General features: G+C 42.5%; 1 protein-coding gene across 4 annotated transcripts in view; it reads left to right on the forward strand.

Moving 5' to 3' along the window:
• lmbr1 (limb development membrane protein 1) overlaps positions 1 to 12972 on the forward strand; it is a 211626-nt gene that overhangs the window by 33937 nt on the left and 164717 nt on the right. Inside the window, exon 3 of one of the 4 annotated variants that reach the window (XM_038798385.1) lies at positions 5419 to 5492. The exons of the other annotated variants lie outside the window; for them this stretch is intronic. The gene's annotated coding sequence lies outside the window, so the exon portion shown is untranslated. The remainder of the gene's footprint in view (positions 1 to 5418; positions 5493 to 12972) is intronic. 4 annotated transcript variants of the gene reach the window in all.

Below are 12972 nucleotides of genomic sequence, written 5' to 3' on the forward strand. Positions count from 1 at the left end.
AAGGTGTGTGTGCACAGGAAGTGTACGTGTCAAATATTAGAGGTAGTTTGGCACTTCAAACATGCCTTGTTGCCATTGGCAGCCTGACTAAATGTATAAATCGATGTAGAAACATCAGGCTGGTAATCCTGACTTGAAAATGTTTCAAGGGAAACTCCTGAAGACAGACATAATACAAAATGACATTCCTGTGTAATTTTTTTGAATTAATGAATTGAGATAATTTCACTGAGGATGTAAAGTCCGTCAGACTGCATGCGAGAGTAGCCAGATAGTTTGATCTGGCAATTGTGAAGAGCTTATCCAAGTTAAATTTGCTACATTGGAGGAAAGATGTTTTGATATGGTATCTCTTGTATTTTAAATTCTGTCAGTTGGAGTAGGCTAACTGCAGGTATAAAAGTTGCATTTATGATTGTCTTTATTATCTGAACAGATCTGAAATTCTTTAGCTGGTTATTCGGGCTGTGGCTGCTCTGTGAAGGTTGTTTGGGGTTGGGAATATTATTAATGAGACCCTTTCACATATATTTTGTACCAGCTCTCTCCGATCATCGGATTTTCTTGCTCAGTTCATTTACTCATGGTCTCGTGGAGCTCTGAAGGCTATTACAAAACTCCTTTCTTGCATCATGTGCCCAATCTGAGGCAGGGATGGAGTCTGGTGATGTTTGAGGTGGAAGAAGGCGGCCTTGAGGTGGATGTCGGACATGAACAAAAGAACAATACCTAATTCAATCCTTCATTCAGAACAAGTGACAGCAAACATTTATCATCATTTGTTCCCAAGACAGCCTGTAAAAACTAACTCGATAACAATTAAGGAACAACTAGCCCAAGCACAGACAAAAATCTACTAAGGTTAAATGAAATTGGGAAATCTGAATGTGAAATGGCAGAATAATATTAACTGATTTTCTCTGAAATCAGTCCTTTTTTCTCTGAACTGGACAGTTTTATCGAAATCTGAAAGTGGAGGAGCTTTTTTTTATTATTTCAACTGTTTATACAATATGATTGACTGCTATGCCCTGAGAAATGGGAGAAATACAATTACAAGAGAGAATTTGTCATTAGGGATTCTAGCATTCACCATGCATGCGGGCTTAATGGATGGATAGCTGAGCATTTCGTTCGTACTTCGAGCATCTCCTATTTGTGAATCCGAAGTAGTTCTATCTAAGCCCTGTAGAGCTTCTACATAGAATTAGAGGAATATACAGCACCGAAAAAAGCCTTTCGGCACAACTGGTCCATGCTGGTGTTTGTGCTTCACATGACTCTTCTCTCAACCCATCAGGGCAACCTTTCTTCTTGCATGTTATTTTTTCTATTATTTATGTTCATCAGTTCTACATTCTAACCGCCCTCTGGGTAAAGAAGCTTCTCATGAAGTTCCTATTTCATTTAATCAGGGATATGGGACCGAAAGGGTCATTTGGTGCTCTTGGTCCATGCTGGTTTTTATGTTCATACAATCATAGAATTTATTCATTGAAGGAGGCCATTTGGCCCACCAAATCTGCACCGGCCCTTGGAAAGAGCACCCCATACAACCCCACACCCTATCCCTGCACCTCCACCCGATCCCCGTAACCCCACCTAACCTTTTTGGATTGATTGGATTGGTTTATTGTCACGTGTACCGAGGTACAGTGAAAAGTATTTTTCTGTGAGCAGCTCAACAGATCATTCAGTACATGAAAATAAAATTTTAAAAAATATAATAGGTTAACAAAAGGTACACAATAACAGCAGCATTGGGTGAAGCATACAGCGGTGTAGTGTTAATCCGGTCAGTCCATAAGAAGGTCGTTTAGGAGTCTGGTAACAGCGGGGAAGAAGCTGTTTTTGAGTCTGTTCGTGCGTGTTCTCAGACTTTTGTATATCCTGCCCGATGGAAGAAGTTGGAAGAGTGAGTAAGCTGGGTGGGAGGGGTCTTCGATTATGCTGCCGGCTTTCCCCAGGCAGTGGGAGGTGTAGATGGAGTCAATGGATGGGAGGCAGGTTCGTGTGATGGACTGGGCTGTGTTCACGACTCTGAAGTTTCTTGCAGTCCTGGGCCGAGCAGTTGCCGTACCAGGCTGTGATGCAACCAGGTAGGATGCTTTCTGTGGTGCATCTGCAAAGGTTGGTAAGAGTTAGTATGGACATGCCGAAGTATCTGCGCTGTTGTGCTTTCTTTGTGGTAGCGTCGACATGGGTGGACCATGGACAGATTTTTGAGATGTGTACCCCATGGAATTTGAAGCTGCTAACCATCTCCACCTCGGCCCCGTTGACGCTGTGTACAGTACTTTGCTTCCTGAAGTCAAGGACTCTAAGGGCAATTTTGCATAGCTAATCCTCCTAACGTACACATCTTTAGACTGTGGGAGGAAACCGGAGCATCTGGAGGAAACCTACGCAGACACAGGGAGAACATGCAGACTCTGCATAGACAGTGACCCAAGCTGGGAATCGAACCTGGGACCCTGGAGCTGTGAAGCAACTGTGCTAACCACGTACTACCATGCTGCCTTCTGCTACCGTTGCCTCGTGTCCGTGCTTCATCTAAATCACAGTGTAATCTCCTATTCCCTTCCTCCTCATGTGCTTGTCTAGTCTCCCTCTGAATGCATTTATACCATTTGCTTCAGCCATTCAGTGTGATATTTTGCAAGTGCCACATTCTCACCACTTTTAGAGGCATGAAGACTTCTTTCAGGTCAACCTCCCACCTTTTCCATTCTAGACAAAAGAACCCCAGCCTGTTCAGTCTTTATATTTTGATACAAAATGTTTATATCTATCTCACATATATACATAAAAAACTAAAGAGAAAATGCTGGAAAATCTCAGCAGGTCTGGCAGCATCTGGAGGGAGAGAAAGGAGATAACGTTTTGAGTCCGATAACTCTTTGTCTCGTCCCGATGTCCCAATCTCGTCTCGTCTCTTTGTCCCGATGACTCATAATATATATACATATGCACGTATGGAGTCCTGGAGTGATACAACACAGGAGTTTACTTGACTAACTGATGGCCCTTTAAAAGAGCCATTGAGTTAGTCCCAATGCTCTGCTTTCTCCCCACATCCCATCAAATCTATCCATTTCAAGCATTTATTCCATCCCTTTGAGGTGATCTCATTAAAATATACACCATTTTCAGGCTTGTCAGGGTAGATACTGAAACTCTGGCTGGAGTATCTCGAATTAGGAGTCACAGCCAGATAGCGGTTGGCCATTAAAAAACAAAATGAGAGGGTTGTGAATCTTGGAATTGTCGACTCCAGATGATGTGTGGATATTCCATTGTTGATTGTATTCAAACCTGAGATCTATAAATTATTTGAACACGTGAGTACTGAAGGGTTATGGGAATAGAATAGGGCAGCAAGTGGAGTTGTAGAACTTCCACCAAAGTGGATCAGGCTTGCGAGGCAGTATGCCCTAATTGTGCTCTAATTGTGCTCCAATTGTGTTCTTATGAAAGTTACTCTTGCATCATCTTCCACCAGAATTTCAGGGAGTATATTCCAGATCATAACAGCTTGCTTTGTAAAAAAATGTTTTCCTCCTGGGGTTCTTGTGCCAATTACTTGAAACCAATGTCGTCTCACTGTTTCTCCTTATTTACTCTTATCAGAACCCTCCATGATGATTAACTCCTGTATCAGATCTCGCCTTAATTGCCTTTGCTCTCGTGTGAATGTGTAACTGAAGTTCTTCATCCTTGGTATAATTTAAGTAAATGCTCTCTCGGACTTTAAGATTGCCCTTAAGAAGTGGTAGATTGCCCTGACAGAGTGATCCACCAAATTTGCCAGAATACTCTAGTTGGGCCCCTAATAGTGTTTGATAAAGGTTGAACATTCTTCCTTTGCTTTTGCATGTTATGGAAAGACGTTTTGTGTCTTGTTAAAATAATTTTTGGCTTGTCCTGTGAATTCAAGGAATTGTGTTCGTACTTCTGTCCTGGGGTTATCTGTTCCTTTAACCTCTTTCAACCTAAAATAGAAACAGAAAAATGCTGGAAAAACTCAGGTCTGGCAGCATCTGTGGCGAGAAGAACAGATTAAGAAGTCTTACAACACCAGGTTAAAGTCCAACAGGTTTGTTTCAAACACTAGCTTTCAGAGCACTGCTCCTTCCTCAGGTGAATCTCAGGATTATTTGTTAAAACATAAAAGCACACCCAGAGTGTGTACTTTGAAACTAAACTTCCTTAAATAGATGGTGAAAGATTAACTTTTTTAACCAGATGTGTTGCTTCACTCTCCATACAGGATTCGCCTGAGGAAGGAGCAGTGCTCTGAAAGCTAGTGTTTGAAACAAACCTGTTGGACTTTAACCTGGTGTTGTAAGACTTCTTACTGTGCTCACCCCAGTCCAACGCCGGCATCTCCACATCATGAAAAGAACAGAGTTAACACTTCAAGTCCAATGTGAATCTTCGGAAGAGTGTTTGGAAATTTTGTCGAACGTTTTCTATTTTTGGGGGGATTTCCAGAATCCACAGTATTTTCTCCTTTAAAACCATATAATTTGGTTTATAATGCCTCTCCTCATTCTTCCTAGTAGAATTAATCACCTCATACTTTTGTGTTATATTTTATCTGTCATGTTTGCTCTAGTTTCAGCAGCCCATCAATGTCCTCCTGAACTCTGTTGCTGTCCCACTCGCTGTTTACATTTGCGAGTTTCAAGTCATCTGTAGACTTTTGAAATTATGCCCTGCATGTTGAACTCCAGGTGGTTAATATATATCGAAAAGAACAGTGGTCCTGATGTTGACTGCCCTGAGGGATACTATTGCAAATGTCCCATCAGTCTGAAAGTATAAACCCTCAGTTCTGATTTCAATCTTGTAATTTTCTTTTGCGCCTTCTATGATGCTTCTATAATCATATAATATGGAGGCAATGTAGTATGTACAGTGCTCCGTGTAGTCCAGGCAGGCAAGTTAAATGTAACTTCTCCTTTTTCAATTCTGTTCCTTGAATAATGAACCCAAGTGCTATGTTTCCTTCAAATATGGCCGTATTAACTCCTATTGCTACTTCTACTGGTTTGTGTATCTATACCCTTGGAACCCTTTGCTTCTATACACCATTTTGGAATTTTCCAAGGACTAATCTGACCGCCACACCCATGCGTCCAAAATGCACCCTTAACACATGGCTACATTGAAATTCATTCGCCATTTACATGCCCATTCAGCAAATTTACTAATGCCGCCTTATATTTTGTCATATTCTTCTTTGTTCTGACTATGCTTTCAACTTGCTGGTGTCTTCAGATTTTGATATTGTAACTTTGAAACTTACAATTTCTTTGTGCAAACTGAACAACACTGATCCTTGTGGAACACCACTTCCTACCATTTACCTTTGAGTTAACTATCCTTATCTCCTCTCTGTTTTCTGTTTTGCAGCCAGTATGCTATCCATTCTGCTACTTGTTCCGCTACTCTACGTGCTAGGACCTTAATGGCGAGTCTGCTATGAGGTACCTTATTTGAAGGCCTTTTGAAATCCATATGTTAAAATCTATTATGTTATCCTAAAATCTTATCGACCTGGCTTTGAAATCCAAGCTGACTACTTTTGGTTTCTAGATATTCTGCAATTTTATCAGAGAACCAGTTATACCAGATAATTGAGAGTACAATGCTACTCTTCTGCCCTTGAGCTGTTGACTTTGCTTCTGGTGGACTGAATTAAGTGTTTAAGTTTCATCAGACTCCGCACAAACAACTGCGATGGGTGTACTTTCTTCTGCTTGATCTGGACATCATTTAAATGGAACTAGCAGGATCGGGATTAGAAAACCTGATTCTGTAATCCAAGTTTTTTGTTTGGGTTGGTTTCCATTTTTGTGTGAGTTACCTTTTCCAGTTATCCTAGGCCTGATCACTTTTATTCCTGAGTATCAGCAGCATGAAAATCCGAGAAATGCTGTCATTTCCTGAATGGAACAATGTAATAAAATAAATCCTCTTTAATGAATAATAGGAATTGTTCTGTTTTTCACCCTAGCCATAGTTGTGATTGTGCTAATAATTCCAGTTTAATGTTCAGACTTGGCATTTGCAAAACACTTGGCCTAATCTACTTTCAGCTCTGTGTTTTTTTTGGGGATGTGTGCATCGCAGGCTATGCCAGCATTTATTGCCCATCCCTAATTGCCCTTGAGGGGACAGTTAAGAGTCCACCACATTGCTGTGGGTCTGGAATCACATGTAGGCCAGACCAGTTAATTTCTTCCCGAAAGAGCATTAGTGAACCAGATTTCTTTTTTGTGACAATCAACAATGGTTTCATTAGACTTTTATTTCCAGATTTTTATTGAATTCAAATTTCACCATTGCGGTGGCGGGATTTGAACCTGGGTCCCCAGAGCATTATTCTGGGTCTCTGGTTTACTCGTCTAGTGATAATACCACTACGCCATCGTCTCCACACACAGAAGAGAGAAATACAAATATCTCTTCTCTCTCCACCCTCCACTTTGCAGGCGGGGGAACAGACGGTTTAGCTCGGTTGGCTAGACAACTGGTTTGTGGTGCTGAGCAAGGCCATTTTTTAATATAAATTTAGAGTGCCCAATTATTTTTTCCAATTAAAGGGCAATTTAGCGTGGCCAACCCACCGAGCCTGCACATCCTTGGGTTGTGAGGGCGAAACCCACGCAAGCACGGGGGCGGAGGTTATTCATGAAGGCCCCGCCTTCTCAACCTTGCCCCTCGATTGAAGTGTGGTGATCCTCAGGTTAAATCGTCACCAGTCAGCAATCCCCTTCAAAGAGGAAAGCAGCCTATGGTCATCTGGGACTATGCTAACTTTATTATTATCAGATCATAAGAGTTGAGAGTTTGATGTAGGCAAATTGGACTAAACATTTCTACACCTGCTTTTCCTTTACCCGCAATTCTTCATACCTCCGAGTCTGCCTCAGTTCTTCCAGAAATTGCTTACGTAGGCAATTTCAGAAGTCCTCTTCCCAGTGATCATAAACCTTTTAAAAAAATAAAATTAGAGTACCCAATTCATTTTTTCCAATTTAGCGTGGCCAATACACCTACCCTGCACATCTTTGGGTTATGGGGGTGAAATCCACGCAAACACGGGGGGGAGAGTGCAAACTCCATACAGACAGTGACCCAGTGCCGGGATCGAACCTGGGACCTCGATGCCATGAGGTCACCCTCAGCTTCACCCCCACCAGTCTCCATGACTGCAAACAGCCTCTCTTGAATCTAATTTGCTGCTGTATATTGGGGCCCCCTGTCTCACTCTCCCAGTCTTTCAGATCTCCTTTGCAGCTGAGCTTTTGATAATTCCCTACCCTTTAGACAGTTGCATCCTACTCGGTGCTGTTATATTCAAGGACCTTCCCTGGTCACAGCTCTAATGTGCCTCCTGTGCTGTCATAGTCATACCCTTGGCTACCCTCCCTCCATACGGCTGCAGTTTCTGTATTTCCTCAATGCTGGTAAAGCCAAAAAGTAACTTTGCAAACCAGCTGTACCCCACATCCCACTTCTGAAAAAAGTTCCCAAGCTTTGAAAGCAGAGAAATCCTCAATATTGCAGTTAGACCCCAGGGCCCTCTACCCACTATAGCAGTATTTACTTTACAAAATGCAAGATCCCCCTGACTACTGCTGTGTTACTGAAGTATACACTCCCAATATCCCACAACATAGTCTCACAACATGCAGCCAGCCGTCCCAGTATTCCATTGCCTTTCCAGTGCTATCCCAACCGAAGTGCATTGTTCCAGTACTGCTACAGTAGTAGACACCCCTTACCCATTCCTTAGGATTTCTTTCCAATTTTGGCCGTCATTCAGGGCTTCGTATTTCTTGCACCTTCATCAAGTGCTGTCATACCATAATATCTGTCTCCACTGCTGACAGAGCCATTATTACTTGACTGTCAGTGGTGGACATTGGGAATCGTAATCTTTTTTTTATCATACCTTTATTGAAAGGCTTGAGGGAGGAGTTTGTCTTTCTTTGTACAGTGCCCCTTCTGCTACCAAATACCAGATATTTGCCTTGTTTTTCTCCCACTTAGAAGCATAAAATAAACTAGCTATTCTATAATAAAAATGAAATTTGACCTATTCAATATTGTCAAGCAATAACCCTGCAGTATCATGTCTTGCAGTGTAAGACAGCCCATTCACCTTGAGCCATGCCACAGAGCTTCTGTTGATGCAATTCTTTGCAGTTGTTACGAAATTATTTTACTTTGAGTAAATCAATTTATGATCACATTTAATCCATTATGAGGAAATTGGATGCCATAACCACTTATAGCAAAATGTTCTGTATACAGAAGCAGTAGTTAGCCTGTGAATTTAACTACCTTTCATGTAGAAATGGAAAATGGTTGAACTGAAGTGGAGTTGACTATTCAATTAAATTCTTGATTGTGGATGCTTCTATAGAGCTGCGCACTTTCAGAACTGTAGTTACTGAACATGACAAAAGTATATATAATAGTTTGAGCACTGAATAGCTGACCGAGGTCTAGATGTGAACTAGTTGCGAAAGTGGAAATAAGCAGTTTCAATAATTCTTATGGTGTAAAGTTTGAAGAACAGCAGAGGGTCGAATAAGGCAGCTGAGTGTCCCACTGTTCAGTACGAGGGGGATGGAATTCGAGACAAGAGAGGAGATGTTGTGAAGGCGTCTGAAGGTAGTGGTTTTGCTGTTCCTTAAATTTAACGTTTGGAGAGAGTTGCCGAATACAAAATAAAATGTCAGTGTTTCGACAGGGTATTTATAATGTACACAGCTAAGAGGCATGCTATTTGTCATAAAAGGGATGTTATTTGAACAACCCATCTGATATAGAATCCATCTCGAGCGCTGTACAGGTTTAAAAATGATCCATAGTGCTAATAGCATGCAGTGCTGTTAGAGCTGCTATAGCTGAAAGTTAAAAGTTCCTGCATAGATATTGGCACTGTATTGAACAAAGCCTGCATTTCTACAGTTCCTTCCATGTCCTCAACGTGTTACAGTGTGCTTGATGGTCAATTGTTTTTTTTTTAATGTCATCAATGCTTCAAATAATGACATGGAGCGTTTTACATCCATCTCTGACAGTTCAGCATTCCCTGTCATTTAGTATTGCATTCACAATTCGTTGGAGTGAAACTTGAACTCTCGAGGTGGATCTGCTGCTGCTGAGTCAAAACTCAGACATTATAAAAGGTTTTTTGTTATTGTAAGTGAGACTAACTTCTCTCCTATTTTCAGTGAGAAACTTCACTACTCAACTTTGGTTAATTATTTTTAAATTGAGTTTTAATGCACTGCATTATTGCACTGCAGCAAGATCAATACTATCCATGTTTAATGCTGTGTGAAAGCAACTCTCAATTCCATTTGTCAAGCAAATTTGTACCCAGAGTTAGCAAAATAACTCTAAAGACTTTGAGATGTGCATGTTTTGCTTTCTTTTTTTATGTTGAGATGAGTGTGTTGGTTGCAAGGCCAGCATTTATTGCCCTTGGGAATGTGGTGGTGAGATGCCTTTTGAACCGCTGCGCTCCATATGTTGTGCATACACCCACCGTGCTCGGATTTTGATCCAGTAGCGATGAAGTAATGACAATATAGTTCCAAGTCGGGATGGTCGTCTGACCTTGAAGGAAGTGTGAACGGAGTCATGTACCCATTTAGAATACTACCAGAATTGTTTTAACAATCCACAGAAAATATTACTCTGTGTGAATTTTCTTTTTAAATTTAAGAGTACCCAATTATATTTTTCCAATTAAGGGGCAATTTAGCGTGGACAATCCACCTACCCTGCACATCATCTTTGGGTTGTGGGGGTGAAACCCAGACAGACACGGGGAGAATGTGCAAACTCCACACGGATAATGACCCAGGGCCGGGATTCGAACCTGGGTCCTCAGCGCCATGAGGCAGCAGTGCTAACCACTGAGCCACTGTGCCACCTCTCCTCAGTGTGAAGTTGATTGTGATGACTAAATATTGTCTACATAATTGCATGCACTTATTTTCATTGCAAGAGGCTCAACAAGGGGCTGTTTAGGACACTGGGCTAGATCACTGGCTTTGAAAGCAGACCAAGGCAGGCCAGCAGCACGGTTCGATTCCCGTAACAGCCTCCCCGAACAGGCGCCGGAATGTGGCGACTAGGGGCTTTTCACAGTAACTTCATTGAAGCCTACTCATGACAATAAGCAATTTTCATTTCATTGCTGGACAAATATACCTTATTGATTCTCTAAGGAATTATAATGAGCTGGACAGAAGGTTGCTAACTGATGAGTGAGTTAGAAGCCTAAATCAGTACAACTCCTTTCGGGACCCTCACTCTTCAATGCATTCACTCTGAAGGGATAAATTTGCTTTCAGGATGATTTGGATTTGGACTTTTTTATTGTCATGTGTACTGAGGTACAGTGAAAAGAATTCTTCTGCATACAGTCCATACAGATCATTCCATATATGAAAAAGGGCATACATAAATACACAATGTAAATACACAGGCATGAGCATCGGGTGAAGCATACAGGAGTGCAGTACTACTCCGAGAAGATGTGTGATGAGATCAGTTCAGTTGGTAGAGTGAATAAGCCGGGTGGCAGAGGTCTTTGATTATACTGCCTGCTTTCTCAAGGCAGCGGGAGGTGTAGATAGAGTTAATGGATGGGAGGCGGGTTCGTGTGATGGACTGGGCTGTGTTCACGACTCTATAGTTTCTTACGGTCTTGAGCTGAGGAGTTACCATACCAGGCTGAGATGCAGCCAGTTAGGATGTTTTCTATGATGCGTCTGCAAAAGCTGGTAAGAGTCAATGTAGATATGCCAAATTTCCTTAGTTTGCTTAGAAAGTATAGGCACTACAGTATTGTGCTTTCTTGGTGGTAGTGTCGATGTGGGTGGACTTGGACAGATGGGTGATGTGCACACCTAGGAATTTGAAGCTGTCAACCATCTCCACCTCAGCACCATTGATGGAGACAGTGATATGTACGATACTTCGCTTCCTGAAGTCAATGACCAGCTCTTTAGTTTTGCTGACATAGAACGAGTGATTGTTGTCGTTACACAACTTCACTAGGTTCTCTTTCTACATCCTGTGCTCTGATCCACAATGGTCGTGTCATAAACAAACCTGTAGCTGGAGCCAAGTTTTGCCGCACAATCGTGTGTGTAGGGAGTATAATAAGGGGCTAAGTACACAGTCTTGTGGGCCCCGATAGTGAGGACTATCATGGAGGAGGCGTTGTTTATTCTTACTGATTGTGGTCTGTGGGTCAGGACGTTGAGGATCCAGTTGCAGAAGTAGGAGCCAAATCCTAGGTTTTGGAGTTTTGATATGAGCTTGGCTGGGATTATGGGGTTGAAGGCGGAGCTGTAGTCAATGAATAGGAGTCTAACGTAGGAGTCCTTGTTGTCGAGATTCTCCAGAGATAAGTCTAGGGCCAGGGAGATGGTATCTGCTGTCGACCGGTTGTGGCGGTATGCGAATTTCAGTGCATTCTGTGAGAATGGAGTTGATGTGTCTAATGACCAACCTCTGAAGCACTTCATAGTGATCGTTGTCAAGGTCAGTGGACGATAATCGTTGAGGCACGTTGCCTGGGGCTTCTTTGGCATCGGTATGATGGTGGTCTTTTTGAAGCAGGTGGCAACTTTGGAAAGGAGTAGGGAGAAGTTGAAGATGTCTGCGAACAATTCCGCCAGCTGGTCCACGCAGGATCTGAGTGCACAACCAGGGACCTCGTCAGGACCCGTCGCTTTCCGAGGGTTCACTTTCAAGATGGTCGATGACTTTGGAAGCTGTGATGGTATGTACGAGTGCGCCTGAGGCTGCTGGGGCAGTTGACAATGGTTTGATGGTTTCCTGCTCAAACCGAGCATAGAATGCATTGAGTTCATCGGGGAGGGGTGCGCTCCTGCCAGAGACTCTATTCGGCTTTGCTTTGTAGCTCTTTATGTTGTTTAAGCCTTGCCACAACCGACGAGAGTCTGTGATTCTAGCTTAGTCTGATATTGTCTCTTGGCATCCTGAATATTTTACAGAGGTTGTATCTGGATATTGTGTATAGGTCAGTGTCGCCTGTCATGAACGCCTCAGACCTGGCCTTCAGTAGGGAATCAATCTCCTGATTAAGTCATGGTTTCTGATTGGGGAATGTACGTACTAACTTCTTCGGCACGTAGTCTTCTATACACTTACTGATGAAGTCTGGTGGTGGTTTATGTTGATTGCTGAATTCCATGTACCTGTTCATAACTCCAAGCAGGCACGTAGGAGCTCTTCTGGCCTCGGTCCAGAATTGCAAGACCTTTTTAAATGGATTCTCCCGCTTAAGTTTCTGCTTGCATGCCGGGAGAAAAGAGGAGCACTGTCTTGTGGTCCAATTTTCCAAACTGCGGCTGGGCGATAGATCGGTGGGCGCCCTTGATTTTTGTGTAGCAGTAATCAAGAGTGTTGGAGCCCCTGGTGGGCCAGGAGATGTGTTGGTGGAATTTTGGCAGTACACTCTTGAGGTTGGCCTGGTTGAAGTCCCCGGCCACGATGAACAAGGCCTCCCGGTGTTCTGTTTCATTGTTATTTGTAGCTAAAGTAAAATAGTTTTTATTTTCCGAACCTAATTAAGTATGATTTCTTTGAAATTTGTGCAGTGGACTAAATAGGTGTTCATTTAATTGCTATACGGGCCACTAATTAAATCTACTGGAAACGTTTTTATGTGCATGTACTTCACTGCATTTTTAAAAATAAATTTAGAGTACCCAATTAATTTTTTCCAATTAAGAGGCAATTTAGCGTGGCCAATCCACCTACCCTGCACATTTTTGGGTTGTGGGGGTGAAACCCATGCAAACACACAGAATGTGCAAACTCCACACAGACAGTGACCCAGAGCTGGGATCGAACCTGGGACCTCGGCGCCGTGAGGCAGCAATGCTAACCACTGCTCCACCG

Source organism: Scyliorhinus canicula, chromosome 5 (genome assembly GCF_902713615.1).
Source record: "Scyliorhinus canicula chromosome 5, sScyCan1.1, whole genome shotgun sequence".
Lineage (NCBI taxonomy): Eukaryota > Metazoa > Chordata > Chondrichthyes > Carcharhiniformes > Scyliorhinidae > Scyliorhinus > Scyliorhinus canicula.